Source organism: Acanthochromis polyacanthus, chromosome 1 (genome assembly GCF_021347895.1).
Source record: "Acanthochromis polyacanthus isolate Apoly-LR-REF ecotype Palm Island chromosome 1, KAUST_Apoly_ChrSc, whole genome shotgun sequence".
Classification (NCBI taxonomy): Eukaryota; Metazoa; Chordata; class Actinopteri; family Pomacentridae; genus Acanthochromis; species Acanthochromis polyacanthus.
Window position 1 is genome coordinate 5,951,865 of NC_067113.1, and position 17,100 is coordinate 5,968,964.

Consider the following 17,100-nt stretch of genomic DNA (forward strand, 5'->3'; position numbering starts at 1 on the left):
GCTTAAGATTTAAGTCAATAATCAAGTTTACTCCTTTGCAGTGCTGGTTTAAAATTTATGTTAAAAAATGAATGTAATTGCACAAAGGCACTTGGGACCAGTGAGGGTTGTAGTACTGAGGGATGTAAGATCTTTATGTTTTGGAGTGTGACCAGAGTGCTAACAGTCATCATGTAGTTTTAATATTTGTCTATCTTTGTTTTTACTATCCGAAATCAACTGATGCTTACAAACTGATACTTGCAATTAAAAGTTTGTCTCATGTACTACATTTTAGAGCTTATTCACGATAATTCATTACATATAAAATTTGAAGAATACAATACAGCCGTGATTCAGTTATTACTTTTAGAATTTTATCTCTCTCCTTTCCATTAAATTTACAATAAATATACTATTATTGTAACATTTTACTGTCTTGAGGCAAGTAAATCATTAGCATGAAAATGATAGCATGCATCGGGTTCCCAGTATTTAACAGATGCCAGGCTCAAAAGAAAAACTAAGAAATGCTAAATCTTTAGCTTTGCTGATTACCCAGCACAATGCTAATTAGCACATGAATTTCAAAACCTTGAAAGCATAAAACTATAAGAAGTCAGATGAGTTTGAAGTTTTAATGACTGGAAGTCGTGGTGCACAGGAAACTAACAATACTGAATGTAACAAATGTGTACATTTGAGATTTTGTGACAAACTGTTGAGTTTGTGTTTGTCTGCAAATGGGAATGATAGACACAGATAGACACACATGCAGGCTGGTGCCGTGCCAGACACTATCAGAGTGTATTTATTTCCTATGCATTTGAAAGGAGACAAAGGCAACTCGATTAACAGACCTCTTTCAATCTCATCTATCATTTCACACACACAAACACACACACTGCAGACATCCATATTTATTGTACATGTCAGATCTGTCATGAAGAGTCTGCAGCATTTTACTCTGGTTCCTTTTGTTAAACAAGACCAGAGCTATGTTCAGTGTCCACGATGAAACCCATGTGTTGCTCAGAACCACTTGCTGTAGTTTAAGGAGGCCGCCCACCCTGCCACCACTCCCACCCCTTTATCATTCCACCACTACCCCATGAAAACTGTCTGCTTCTCGAACCAAACCACAAAGTGCCTGTAACCTGACCACAACTTTAATATCTGCCTCACACATCAAAGGACATGAATCACAAAATGTAGTTTTCGTTCAGCAGCCATGTACTTCACACATGAGGTTCAAGTAAGTTGTAAACATAATAATCCTCACACAAAAAGGCCTCTGCCTACTGGAAAACAAGTGGCAGTGATGAACAATGACTAAAAATCTTTTTTAAAAATTGTGTGTGTGTGTGTGTGTGTGTGTGTGTGTGTGTGTGTGTGTGTGTGTGTGTGTGTGTGTGTGTGTGTGTGTGTGTGTGTGTGTATGTATTTCTGTTTTTCCTCCACTCTGTACGTCTGTGAATAGATTTCGTTGATGTGATATCATGGCAACACTGCGAGATACAGTCATGAAACGCCAAACACAGGTGTGCATCATGTCAAGTGATAGGAGTAGTAAGTACTTGTGTAAAAATATTATAAATATATGATATAAAGAACACTGATGTCACAGCTGGTGTGATCTGGTTGAAAGACGGTCTCTAACTGCAAATATTACTAATTGATAATAATTATGAAATTAGGATTTACCTTTCCAAAAACACTAAGGCGACTTTAATAGAAAAATTTTAATTTGTTTTCAAATAACAACATATGTCACCAAAATAATTTGACAAATGCTGGGTTTTGTCGCTTTAATGTATGTCATTTTATGCTACATGCTGAAATGATTGACAGAGAAGACAAGTAAGCAAAGAAAGCAAGGAAATGACATGCAGTACAGGTCTGGCTAGACAAGAATCAAAGCAGGAATTCACCAACAGCATTTGCATCTTTGTGGTATGTGTCCTGACCACTCAGTTGGTTGGCTGCCTCAAGCTGTGAAGCCAGTGAGTAAAATGTTGTCAGAGCAATTAGAAATTCTAATCAAACACTGGAGTGTAAAGACAGTTCATAAAAATGGAGAAGTTTACCATTGCTTTCATATAACTTTATGAGGATTGGTTACACAGATGAAAATGGTACAAAAAATCTGAATGTTCTTATTTCTCATGGTTTGGTCAATCAAACAATCTTTGGAAGCATTTCAGTCTGTCTTGCATTTGGTTTGGTTTTCCTGAGAACAGCCTTGAGCTGTTGGCAGCAGCAAGAGCTCAGATTTCAGGACTCACATGAATATACAGACTACTCAAAGAAGGGGCGAATGCAAACATGTCCATTTTCAAAATGGTAGTGTGGTACCTGCTATTGCGCCCTTTCCTGTGTCCAGTCATTTTCTACTTAAATGGTTTCAATTCAGTGCTAACGTCATGCTGTCAGAGCACAGAAGCGACCCGACCGCTCTCCTTCAGTGGTCATCAATCATTCATTATAACTAGAATCCATCAGCCAATCCTGGTAATTACTGATTACAGGCAGCCAGTCATGTGGCAGGATCAAGGAAACACACACACACACACATGCACACTGCCATCTGACGATGTGTCATGTTAAGAATCAGAAACACATTTACGCACTGAAACATGCTCTTAGACTCCCCCCTCTTTTCACAGAGGTGCTACTTAACACACTTTGGAATTATAAGAAATTCAAATCACCTCTACAGGCTGTGGCAGGAACATAATGGAACCTAGAATTATTCTATCAAAACAAGCCGGCGCAGACACAGCCAGGATGGATTGAACACATTAGAATTTAAACCTCAGTCCTGTCTTAACACTGCACTGCACTTTAAAATGTCTTTTACATATCCACATAGGATTGTCATGGCAGAGCATAAAAGTCAACCCATTACGTATTTACATCCAGCTCCATCACTTCTAACACCACAATATGTATTTCACTTCATTACACTTGTCAATAGTCTATAAGTCTGTTCTGGTCTTAATATCATCATGTATATGTTTCAGTATAGAAATCTTGCTCAAATTCATATATATTTGTCTCATATTAAACATAGCGAGGAGTGCCATAAACAGTTTAAATTAATTTTCACCTGAAATACTGTCAGTGGACACACAGAGCAATGAGGCTTTATTTCTGTGACAAAAAGTTTTGGAAAAACCCCCGCAGATTTTGATTCGGTGATTCGGTGCACATCATAATGAATACAATCAGACCTGTGAAAGTCATGAGAGTGGATGTCAGATGAATAGCACCTGCTTCTGAGTTCTGCTTTTATTGTGAACACATTTTTCACTTCACAAAAACCAGCAACAAAACAAACAGGCACAGCAGTAAAAGCCTGACAAAGATTTTCTTTTATTATTATTAGACCTTAATGTCTGTTTTTTCTTGCATGACAGAAGAAAACCTGGTAATGTTCCACTGTCACTCACATGTTCTCTCCTTCAGAAAGACCTAAAAGTGATGAACAATGCTTCCAGGGTGTATGAACCTGCAGCATCTTCTGACTCTTGGCAAGAGGTCCTGATTGCTTGTCAGTCTACCTTAATCATTGTAGTCGCGAGATGTTTTGCAACATCTGCAGTATACATTTACATAAGTAATAGATAAGCATACACTACTGTTCAGTGGTTTGGGGTCACCCAGACAATTTCATGTTTTCCATTAAAATTTGCGCTTTTATTCATGTGCTAACATAATTGCACAAGAGTTTTCTGATCATCAATGAGCCTTTCAACACCATTAGCTAACACAATGTAGCATTAGAACACAGGAGTGATGGTTGCTGGAAATGTTCCTCTGTACCCCTATGGAGATATTTCATTAAATATCAGTTGTTTCCAGCTAGAACAGTCATTTACCACATTAACAATGTCTAGATTGGATTTCTGATTCATTTAAGGTTAACTTCATTGAAAAAAGTACTTTTCTTTCAAAAATAAGGACATTTGAATGGTAGTGTACACAGTAGCAGATGCATTGATTTACATATTATTTTAAAGTAACATTGAGTCCTCTTCACACTAAACTCCATTTTAGCAAGGAATTTCTAACATTAAAAATAAAAGTAAAAATAAAACCCAAACACATTAAATATTACAATCTGAATTTCTGGAAAATTGATTTTCAGAGATATAGAGAAAAACTGCAGAAGGAGCAGAGGTGACATGTTTGAAACAAAGCAGTTGCTTTGTCCCATGTGTTTCTGCTTCCAGTTGCCCTGGTAAATGATCCACACATTTACAGTATCAAGTGTTAGATGTAATCAGCTCTATCACAGACTACTGACCCAGGACCTATTCTCATTGCACCGATCAGAACACAGACATCCTGTATTATCTATGCTTTAGAAACTGTACTATACCCAACCTGACGGCAAAATATGGGAAAGATTTTTTAAAAAATGTAAAAAACTTTAAACAACCAACTCCATTTATGTCAGTCAGAAAGCTGTACTTTAAAGATGCTTCTTTTGGTAGTTGCATGTATGAAAGAGCTGAGGTTAGGACCACAGAGGGGTGGTGTCAGATTAATGAGCTACCGATGGAACTCTAAGGTTGAGCCTAATAAGAGAGAATATTTCTAGAAAAAAATGTTCAGTCATAATATTTAGGAGCATAATATTCAGTCTTAATATTTTCTTCACTTTAATTTGGCCAAAAGCAAAAGTGATTTCTACATTTTCTTCATTATGGAACAATGTCACACCTAAATGCACTTGTTTAGTCACACATACATCACATGCATTGTGAGTGTCGCGGTAAATGTGTAAGTTGAAACAGTAACTTTTGGTAATTCACATGTGCTGTTTTGATTTGATTTGCTTGGCTTATTTTTGTGATGTCTTTACACTGTCTGGTTATTGGGTGGTTGGCTTTGCCCCATTGCTAAGTTGATACTAGTTTTTCACCAAACAGGTTTTGCATCCACACTGACATCCTTTTTTATAACCTGCGATCATAATCCTACACAGATCATATACACATGCTTTGAATTGGCCTCCATGCACGTGGAGAGGAAATTTAAAACTTCTGCTACACATAGTCTTTTGTTTCTGAATTCACTCATGTTGTCATGCATGTGATGGAGGCAAAACAAAGAAATACAATCATCATAGCACACATCTTGTATGTGGGCAGGGCATACACACACACGTAATTTTTTTTTGTCTTTTATGAGATCGATTTTTGAGACTGATCTTTTTATGAAGCTGGTGACTCAGTGGGCCAAGGCTAAGCTACCAGTAACTGCTGGATGGTTAGTTAGACTTAGATGACTTCATGAACCCCTGCAGAAGACTTAAGTTGTTTACAGCAGCATGGATTTTCAATGAAGTGGTAAACAATAAGACAACACAAAGGAAGCGAAGGTAAAATAAAATAATATAAGTTCAGTTCAATTAAATATAGCGCCACTTACAATTCAGATTGTCTCAAGATGCTTTACAGGACCCATATGCCTGAATGTTAGTATATATTATATAACATTATATTATATGCTATATATAAGATAAAAATATATAACATAATATAGAAAAAAATTAACATTAGCTTAAATGTGCAAACGGCATAAGAAGGTGCAGATAAGTTTACAGATAAAATGAATGATGTTTAGGATGTAAAGTGACCAGTAAAGCGGTTTCATCAGCAGGTAAAATGATAAAGTCCTTTTGTGATCTTCCTGTACCGTTCCTTGGAGCAGCAGGGTTGTATCAGTCTGTTGCTAAAGCTGCTCCTCAGATTGCCCACAGTTTTATGGAGGGGGTCGGAGGTGTTGTCCATGATGGCCAGCAGTTTGGTCAGCATCCTCTGCTCTACCACCTCCTCCAGAGTGACCAACTGACAGCCAACAACAGACTGGGCTTTCCTGATCAGTTTATACAGTATGTTGGCATCCTTTGCCTTGATGTCTGCACCTCAGCAAAGAAGATGGCACTTGCCACCAGAGACTGATGAAACATCAGAAGCATGCAGTTGCATACATTGAAGGACCTGAGCCGACTCTACTTTCTTTAGGAGGCTCAGGTCCTTCTTGTAGACAGCTTCAAGGTTTGTAGACCACTCCAACTTGTTATCCAGACTTACTTCCAGGTACTTGTAAGTATGGACAATCTCCACATCAGTCCCATTTAATTTTGGACAGGAGAGGGTGGAGACTTGCTCCTCCTGAAGTCCACCGCCATCTCGGAAACTGTTGTAAAGTTGCTTGCTTGTTTAACCACAATGTCTCATTTTCTTTTCTGCTAAATCTGAAAAGTGAGATGTGTAAATGTGATGAGTCTGGAGTTTTGGAAAAGCTGGCTGAGTAATAAAATTAAAACCAGTCAGTCATGCAACACATTATTTTGGCTGCTTTACGAAGTAAGTTAATTCATTGGGTCTTTTTTATTGAGCTATGTCTAATGAGTAATAGAAGTCAATTCAAGCAAGTGGTCCACCACTGCTCACAACCTTGCTGCTTGATAATGTGAATGTGTTGTTGAAAACAAGCTCAATAAAAGTAAGGCCTGCTCAGGAGAAGTCCTTCCTCTACAATTTCTCAACTGTTTTACCCTCCACTAAAAAGCAGGGGGTTGTAGTGATTCACAGCCTGACTTGTCGGCCTTCAGAAGCCTGATAAATACCAAGTGTGATGGCATACCACCAAGAGCCTGGGCAGCAGGGGAAGGGGAGCACAGTGCAGCTATGAAACAGAACCAGATTGTTGAAATCTGGGAGGTTTTTACCCAGCCAGCACCTGGCCTGCATGGGTCCCATCCCGCTCTGTAACTCAATCTAAAAGCTTAACTCTGTGGAGCTACTGGCAGAGGTCCCCCATTAATCCAGTACAGGTGCCAAACAGCCCAGCTTACTCATTGCAGAGGGAGAAAGACATTTCACTACCTGTTGGAGCGAATTGCTGCAGATATAGTATATTTTTCTCTATGGTTGTTTATTACAGTTTGCATTTGTTACTTGAGGCACAAAATAATGTGTGAATAAAATAGAGCAATGTGTCTATAAATGGGGTAAGTCAGTCAGTGGGAAGTAAGTAGATTCTTTTCAACAAAATGATGTAAATCCCCTAAAAACCTTGAGGTCATATGAGGGATTGATATGAGACAATACCCCACTTAAACTCCCTGCCCACTTCTTGCCCCTGGAAATTAAAGCTGATTTTAACAGTACCACCATTGTGATTTACAAATAATTTGACATAGCAGCTAAAAATCTTTAATATCCACTGATGACAGAATGGAATTACCCACATATTTCCCCCCAACCTTTCAATTTTCTTCCTCGTTGTGTAAGCCTGGGCCCTAATCCCATCTTTATATGGCTTGACACACAGGTTGCCAGTCGGCTCAGAGGACCACATTGCGAGGCGAGGAGCATTTGTTCACCAGCCTCAACGTGGTCTTTGTTGGGCAGATGAGGAGGGGACGGGGACGTGGTGCAGTGTGCCAGCATGAGGGGTTATTCAGGAGCCTGAGAATCAATCCAGTATTATAGTTAAGCCATGTAATAATTACCGTCATTAGAGGTAACTGGAGCATGGAGATGACCGGGCTCCACTCATAAACCTGCAGCTAATGCTGCACGTTCCTTTAGACATTTGTCATATACATAATTCAATAATCCTGGAAATACATATTAACATTCCCCTGTAGCTGAAAACTGTCAGAGCTTTGCCCTGCAGCTCTCTGGATCTGCGCTCTCTCCCAGGAGTTTACAAGGTCAACTTCCATATTTTCCACTTATTTTCCAGGCACAGGCTCAGAAAGGAAGAGAGGCTTTTACTGCAAGAATCTGTGAAAAATTTAGTTGCTAAGCTGATTGCGGGGTAATTCAAATAATCACTACAGTGTATTCATAAAGACAAATACTGTCTTAGGAAGAGGAAATATACTGCTGATATTTGTTCACTGGTCTGAGAATATGGGCATTTCGCAGATCCTATTAACAAGCTGTGCTATCTGTGTCTTTTGATTAGGATTCACTTGTTACACCTCTGCTGGTCAAAACACTTCATGCCTAAAATGGAGAAAACATTTCATTACAGAAAGTGAATCTGTTGCAAAAAACATTGTCTGGTAATGCTCTAAAACCTTGAATTAACCTTAAACTGCATCATCTTAAATTTGGCCCCTCTCAGTTTGTTTTTATTGGCACATAACTGCCGCAGATTTCCATCGAAGGTTGAGTAATTCAATATGTATGAGAGCATTTTAGCGATAGCCTCAAACCAATTCACAGGCTTATGTTATGGTGAATGTAATGCTGTTTCATTTTACATTCATGGGAAAAATCTGTAAGATGTGCTGATAAAAACAGCTTGGACCAAACAGCAAAAAGTTCCAAATGATTTTATTGTTCTTTATCGACACAAAGGAAGAGATGAGCAGCATCTCTAAACCACAGACTCCACAGCGAATGGTTTTCTCATCCTTCATAATCAAATGTTGTAATGCAAAACAGTAAAAATACAAAGTTTAGCACAAGCTGGAAGATAATAAACACTGAAGTCTGAATGTAATGTCAACAAAGCTCAAGGGAAAAAAAGCATCTATCTTTGTGGATGACCAATGATTAAAGGCACTTCTGGTTAACTACTGTATTTAAAGCAATCTGATGTACCAGATGGTTGGTCACACAGTACTGTTTGAGTCATTTGTCACCGTCAGACAATGCATAGTAAAGGGCAGCCACTGTGTAGTGCGATGTTGAGCTTTGCCCAGGAAAATACAGTTTGTGTCTGTGTGGGATCAATATTTCTTTAGTTAGGTTGGGCACCAAAATATCCTAATTGGGTTTACAAAAAATATTTCTGGTATAAAACATGAGCCTTTCACAGCATGTTCAAAACCCATCTGACATATGATTGGGTTAATGAAAAGAAGTGACAGTAAAGCAGTAAAACACAACAGAAATGAGTACAACCCCGTACAATGTCAGTTCTGTGTCAAACGATTCAAAATGACATCACCTTTCAATAATTGCATTTGTTCTAAGTTGACAGAAAAGGTGTTTCCACTTGTGAACAAGCATAAATAAAGACAACAAAAGTAGAAACTCAGTGCAGCAAAAACAACTGCATCTTTGATTATTACACACAAGCTAGAAAACCTGCGATCACTTAAGCTAAAGGTAGTACACCGATGACTATCATTTACCTAAATATGGTTAAAAAGGAGCAATTTTGGACCAATAGGCTGTGGGTATCTGCATGTCTGCATCATGGATTCAAGTGGAAAAGAATTTATAAGGGACTTGGAAAACTTTATAATGAGGTTTCACAAAAATTGAAAAAAAAATTGTGATAAACTAGGAATGAAACACAGTTGCAGAGCTAATCAGGCAGTAAAAACTGAGCCATAGCACCATGGATTGGAGAGCAGTGGCTGTTTTCCTAAAATGAGGCCTAGGGAAATGATCTACTTTCACAACCTGGCTCTGAAAAACAGATCGGCTAGTCCTTCAGATGTGGCAGAGAGGTTAGCAGTGGGAATCAGTTTCTGTGACCGTTCAGACAGTGTGAGGAGTATTGCATAACGCCAAGCAGAAAGTGATTCCCACTGCTAACCTCTCTGCCACATCTGAAGGACGACAGAATAATTTGTTCTTTAGCACAAACTACAAGATGATATTTTCCTTAAGATGAAATTAACTCTAATGGATATATGGGTCATTCAAGAATTGAAGGACACCCATCAAATTTCAAATAATCCATGTACAAAATACTAAAACATGCGGTTGTGTGAATTTATTTGTCCTAAGACCAAGTCTGAAAAAAAACTATGTTAGGCTGGCAGCCGCCAGCTCTGGCTAGTGCCTCCTCCCCTCCCTTCTTTCTCTCTTAGGTTTCCTCACCTGGTGACTGCAGCGACAGGCGTCTCCGTTCCAATCAACTGCCGGATTGGGAGCACGTGGAAACACAGCCAATCAGCCTCACTCCTTCTGCCATAAGAACAGACACCACTCACCTCTCAGTGCTGGATCGTGAAACCTCCTGTAACCGTTTTTTGTGCTTTCAGTCATTGTTCTGAGTTTCCTGAGTACTCCTAGTAATTCTGGTTTTTCTTCTGCTACAGTTCCAGTTCTGCCAGCTCCTACCATTCGCCATCTGGGTTTCCTCCGTTCACCTCCTGGTTCAGTCGGCTACCACCTGGCAAACCACCTACCTTCGCCATTGTCTGTCCAGCATTCATCTCCACTCACCTGTCGCTGCGAACCTCTCTGGATCCCCACACCAGCCGAAGCCCAGTCCAAGCATCCCTAAGTTTTCAGTTCTGTTGTAGCTTTGATTTTTCATAGCGCGTCAATTTAGTTTTTGGTTAATTATCACGCCTTCGAGTGTTTAGTCGTATCAAGCCTAGTGGCTTCGCCCTTGTTTTCCCTGCCTTTGTTTTCTTGTAGTTTAGCATTTTAGTTCCAGTTCTTGCCTGGGTGTTACCCACCGTGAGTTCTGTCCTTGTAATTAGTCCACTCAGCCTCTAGTGGCAGTAAAATGCTAACTTTCCTTCTTCGTTAGTATTTCCGGTTAGCCGCTGTGGTTAGCCTTCTGTCTGCGAGCTGAAGCCTTGAGACGTTATTTCTTTACAATAAAGCCTTTAAGCTTAATCCTCTGCGTGCCTGCTCATTCTCTGCATCTGAGCTCACCTACAAAACCCTAACAAACTAGGAGAAAAGAATGTTTGAAAAACATTTTTAAAATGCTAAATAAGCCTGGAGTAACCCCTAAAATGACATTTTTCTCTTGTTCCATCCCCCCGATGACCAAATTGAATCTCAAATAAGACTGTTAAAATTAAATTAAATTTTTTTCAGGATTATTTCCTTCATTGATGTCTTTTTCAATTGTTCTTTTTTTTTAAATCATCATAATATTTTAAATAATAATTATGTATGGAATGTGTGTCCCACAACAAACCTGTTAAAATAATCTTTTCAGCTGGTAGAAGAAGAAGAAAACAGTGTGTAACATGATACGCTGGAATTGACATCGTCATCAATTTTCCAAAAGAATGGGTTGAGCAGAGCTATGTCCTCTCTTCTATTTTTCATATTTTCATAACATTGTCACTGCCACAGTGAATACATAGCCCTGACAGTGAAGCACAGAGGTGTGAGTGCGATGATATGGAGCTGCATGCATGCAAGAACTGCTGGGGAGAATACACAATTAGAAGCATCATAAATCCCCGTGGCTATACTAAAACACTGACAGACAGGATGACTCCCAGTCCTCAAGACTTGGCTGAAGAAGAATATTCCAGCATGATAATTAGCCAAAGCCCACTGCCAAAATGACACAGAAGTTTCTAAACAGGAAAAAAGTTGAAACATTTACATAACAAGTATGTTGCCTGGCTTGCATCACAACACAACTTTAAAGAAATAAAGTAGAGCAATGCAACCCCTCCATTAAATAGACAGAAAATATTATAGTCTGTGAAGAATGGCAGAACATCTTTCCAGAAATCTGTGCAACACTCATATCCTCCATGTCGAAGAGGACTGAATCTGGACTCAGAAGTAAGGATGAACATATGAAGCACTGAAAAAAATGAAAGATTCTCAGTCATTGAAGCTTTACTGAGTTTTGTTGATGCAAGTTTTTTTTTAAATCTAACCATTTTTTTAAAGTGACATAAGAGCAAATACCCTACTGTTCAACTTAGATGCAATGTAGTCATTAAGAGGTGTAATCTTTTGGGATTTACGTGTTATTGCACAGCTGTATGCTGTGAATGGCAAAGATATGTCCATTTGAAATCCAATACAAGTAAACGCAATGTGAGAGAAAATATGTTTTCCTTCAACAAAATAAAGCATGCTGTTTAGCTGTAGAAGAACTGAGCTGCACAGTGGATTGATGGTTAGCACTTTTGCTTTGCAGCTAGAAGATCCTCGGTTCATGTCCCGGCCTTCCTAGGATCTTTCTGCATGGAGTTCACATGTTCCCCTTTGTGCATGGGTGGGTTTTCTCCGGGTTCTCCAGCTTCCTCCCAGAGTCTAAAAACATGCTGAAGCTAACTGGGGATTTTAAATTGTCCATAGGTGTGAATGTGAGTGTGTTTGTTTGTCTCTATTTGTAGCCCTGTGGTAGACTGGTGAAATGTCCAGCGTGTCCCCTGCCTTCAACCTATGTCAGCTGGGATAGACTCCAGCTCCCCCACGACTTAAAGGATAAGCGGTGTATAGATAATGGATGGATTGATGTATAAGGACTTGTTTTTTTCTCACTGTTGAATGTTGAAAGTTTAAACGACCAGTGTTGGGACTTGTGTGTCCCAACCATCTGAACTGTGAGTTTATTTATATGCAGACATTGAACATAGCTGCCACTGCCTCTGTAGCTGTTCAGGAAAAACATCATCTACTGTGAATTTGGTTTTATGTTTAGATTGCACTTTGCCTAATTTTTAAGCCACTTAGAAAAAAATCAAGTATTCTTAATTTATTCTACAACAAGTAAGGTCATTTGAACCAGAATCACTTTGACAAATGCAGACAAGTAACTAATGCTTTTAAATCAAACAATTGTCTTATACTGAATACATGGCCTATATACTGCTCTAATCTGTCAGGCCATTTTATTTGAATATGCTTGAATGTTTAAAATGTTTTACATCCCCATTTTTCAGTGTTAAAGCAAGACCTGATTGTAAAATCTTTGGTATCTTAAGCCGTCTGTTTATATTTACACCTGCAGCAGAATACACATCCACCCAGTTGGAGGGATCATCTAGGAATTTGGTCAGCTAATTGGGTCTTAACTTTCCAGAGAGAGAAGGAAGTCCCTGGCCTGCTTTAGTCTGAGAGAGGAGGAAGGTGGAAAAAAGAGCATTTGAACTCTTTTTGCCCTAATTTCCTCTGCAATGAAAGAAAAGAAAGATTAATGAAATATCCCCAAATCCATCCTGTTTCATTTCTATTAAATCAGCAGTGAAATTTAAGCGTCCTGCCCAGGCAAAGCAGGGAGAACTCAAGGATAGAGTTTCCCCATGTTGCTAAAGAGACTTGAGGGTGCTTTCTGGTAGTGAGCAATGATATTCTGAAAATTCAATTGTTGCTGAGGTCTGTATATCAGGTTGCGCTTCGAGTCCCCTCAGACTCACAGTTATTTAATTATTCTGTGGTCTGTTTGAGATAAATAAGACCTATTTTATGAACCATACATTTTTCTCGTTTACTCAGAGTTGCAGTTGCAGAAGAAATGTATGTTTTCATGAGTTTCAAGCGATAATAGCTGCTATTTTACTAAGTAAAATATTTTTGTAGATTTTGGGTGGGTGTATCCAGTCAGTATGAGCTGTTGCCACAAATAAAGTTGTACTGAGTAGATGAAGTGTCAATACAAATGCAAACAGCAGCCTCCTCAGTGGAGTCTATTGAAAAACAGTGAGACGAGTCAATTGACTTACACCCCATGGAGTCTCCTAATCCCATCTCAATTAGAATGGACAAATAAGTAGCCCGGTAATTAATCTGACAATAGAGGAGGCTACGGAACAAACGACTTAAAGCGCTAAAACCATTACGCAAGCAGCGTGTCTGTGTGTGTGTGTCTCTGTGTCTGGGCATGTGTTTCAAAGGGCCAGACATTTTTGTCAAATTGGTAGAGCCCAAAGAAGAGCTAAAATTCTTAAATGTCATTATATAATTATATAGCTTGTTACACACGAAATAATTGTCTCACTTGCAAATTCAAAGCGGAATTTATGAAAAATAAATTTCCTCCCTCCTTAATTCAGAACACCCTGGAGGTTACTTCTTCTAGCATGATTAGTAGCCAAACATGGCTGTTGTTGGCTGAAGTTTTACATTGATATTGCTGCAGACAACCAGCACTTGATCAGATTTCTTATTTGAGACTATTCTGTTTTTATATATTTTCACTCATTTTTTTTTGCTTCTACAAGACAGCAAAACAGTTTCATATGTGCTTTTTGGTGGGATTTTTAGCCTTTATTATAGCAGACAGTTGAGAGACAGAAAGGCAACATGGGAGAAGAGTGGAGGAAGGACCTGCAGCATCAGGGACTGTAGCCCCTGCTTATGGGTTGCCAGGGACAACCTGTTGAGCTAGCGGGGCGCCCTGATGTGTATTTTTGACAAAGAAGCAACATGTCAGGTATCAAAACACCGGCATTATTTTATTTTTTCTAAAAAATAACCTTTACGTGTTAGTTTGTTTGTAAGGTCACATGTAATTTCTTTTAGTGGTGGGGAAATCTAAAATCTAAATCTAAAATCCTCTGTAAAAAATATAATTATTGTATTTCTATAGTGCATTTTAAAATTTAAAATGTAAGTACAAGTGAAGGTGCAAAAGTGCTATAGAATTATGTGCCAATTTCAAAAGTGCAAATCTTCATGAAGCAAAAATGATGTCTTACAGACTGAGAGGAATTTTATACATGGTAAAGAAAGAACAAGGTAAGTAACTTTCTCGTGGTCTTGTGATTTCTCGCAAAAGCCTGGGGAAAAAAAGGAAATGAGCTAAAAATTGGGATATGAAGCTTTAATAATGACAACTCTAAAACAAGTTGGTGTTCATTTTTTTATATAAATAAAAACTAAATCCGTTTCATTTCAATATTGACAGTTGTCACCTTCCTTAAATTAAAGCACAAGAAGAGCATCCAGTGTAAACAGTCAAGTACAATAACTAAAGCTATGTGACTGGTAAGTGACCGTGACTGCACACCATGTAAAGAAAATCTGAGACAAGACAAGAATTCATGAGGAATATGACAGCTGTACTGCAAAGCTGGTAACTATTCCAGGTTGTTGTGCAGCAGCAGTTAGCTTGTCTGAGGGGGCATGGGGCAATACACACTGCTGACCCCCTTTCACTCCCTGTCATAACTCAAGCATGGTGTGTGTGTGTGTGTGTGTGTGTGTGTGTGTGTGTGTGTGTGTGTGTGTGTGTGTGTGTGTGTGTGTGTGTGTGTGTGTGTGTGTGTGTGTGTGTGTGTGTGCTGGTGGGAGATGGCGGCTGCTGGTCATAAATAGCAAATTGCCCATCAGACTGAGAGCAGTTTGATGAGCAGACGAATGGCACCTTGAGAACATGGGGCTTTTAAAATCCCATAAACCTGCTGAGCTCCAGCGCTAAAATTCAGCTCGTTTAGGTGGACTGACAGTTGGTGTTTTCCTCTTTGACAATGACTGGTTTCCAGCAGAACACACTTACACACACATACACATGTTTGCATACTTGCGAAGACCTCAGCTTTCTCTACCACAGATTCCCATTCTGCCTTCGTCTGATCCCAGCATAACATTCATTTGGTTCTCACAAGTATAGACAATGCAGAGCAGGCACACACTCAAACAAACCACCACCACCATCAGCCCGACTCTAAACTCTGCACTCTGTCATTTTGAACAATAATAAACAAGCTCAGAAGAGAGCAAAAAACCTGCTGAAATCTATTACAAGGGAACAGTGTGGTTATATGGGCACTTCGACATCAGTGTAATTCCAAATGCCATGCTGATCTGGGCCAGGCTTGACACATGTACTTATCTGATCCTTACGGGTGGTCCGACCAGCACCACCATGTTAGAACCTGAGCCTCACAGGTCTAGATGTCTCCTCTGCTCTGACGCTTTGCTGTGTGGATTTAGACAGAGCCTGCAGGAATAATTAAGAAGATGGAGAAGGAAGGAAAGCGGGAAAGACTCTGTGGTTGTGGACTGGGAGCTGGATTTATATGTATCTAAAAGATAAAACATTGACAGAGGATTTTCCCTGGTATTGGATCCAAATGTGATGCACAATCTAAAGCAAATTTTAAATGAACATGTAAGTGTAGCCGAAGTATCACATTGGCAGTGAGAGGATGGATGATGAGGCAAAAATAATAATAATCGTGGTCAATATTAGTCTGAAAAATAAGGTAGACTCTACAAATTACCTGTAAATCATGTTCTATTTCACTAACTGCTGAGAACTCTGAAACCCCACATAAGGGCTAATTTTACTTATTTGCACAACCAGTGAACATTTTGAACAACGTGAGATGACAGCAAATGTAAATGGTAAAGAAATGCTTGTTTTATTTTAAACAGTAATATTCTGTTTGTAGAACTTAGGAGATAAGTAAAACAGTTTCATTCAGGTTTGTCTGAACAAATCTATAATATTACGCATTTTGACAAGACTGGGACTTCAACATGTTAATTTCAATAAATTAATTACAGAAAAAAATAGCTTGTTATAAAAACAACGCCTTTAAATATGTAGCCATCCCATAACAGACCACTTTTCAAGACATAGAAAGTGCTTGAGTTTACAAAAAAATCTTAAAATGTTGAATATAATCGCTACAATTTCACTTTGAGTTTGCAGTAATCTGTGAATGTAGTAGACAGATGAAAAATGCAGAAAATGTGAATGAAACAAAGACTTTTGTTAAGTTCATGTATATTTCTATTCAACAATTCAGTCATCAACCAAAATTTATTTGAATTGAATAACTTTGCTTATTGTGTCAAATATTGCCATTTGATTGATTAATTAATTACGAAGCCCATAATTAGTTATATACATTCTTTTAATCGCATCCCACCACTTGTTTTGATATTTAGAATCATGCTGTTCATTGTACTGTACGGTCAGGACCACAGCCTGAATTTCTTGAACATTATCATTATGAGCTCAAAGTCCCCCACTGCAGCAGCAATAAGGAATACATAGCTGCAAAACATCTGTGAAATTGTCAAGGTTTTTCACTCATTTTATTTCATGTACAGCAGTCAGCCACAACCTCTAACCCACTGACAGGTGAAGTTGTTGTTATAATACAATGTTCTGTTGGGAAATTGTTATAGACCAAGCACACACGTTATGATAATGGCTCTTCCAGACAAAGAGCGAACTCCGAACATACCAATCCAATAGAGCATGACTCACAGACGGAGTGGCCATCCTGTAAACCACAGCACCCAAACAATTTGCTGCTGATGTCCCACTGCCTGACAACCCCACAGGTTCCCTGTCCGGGTCTGACATGTCAGAGCTGTTTTGGCACGAGGGACTGAAAGATTTATTGTTAGGCCTAATTACTGTAGCTGTTAAACAATGTTTTAAATGAAAGCTCTGATTTTT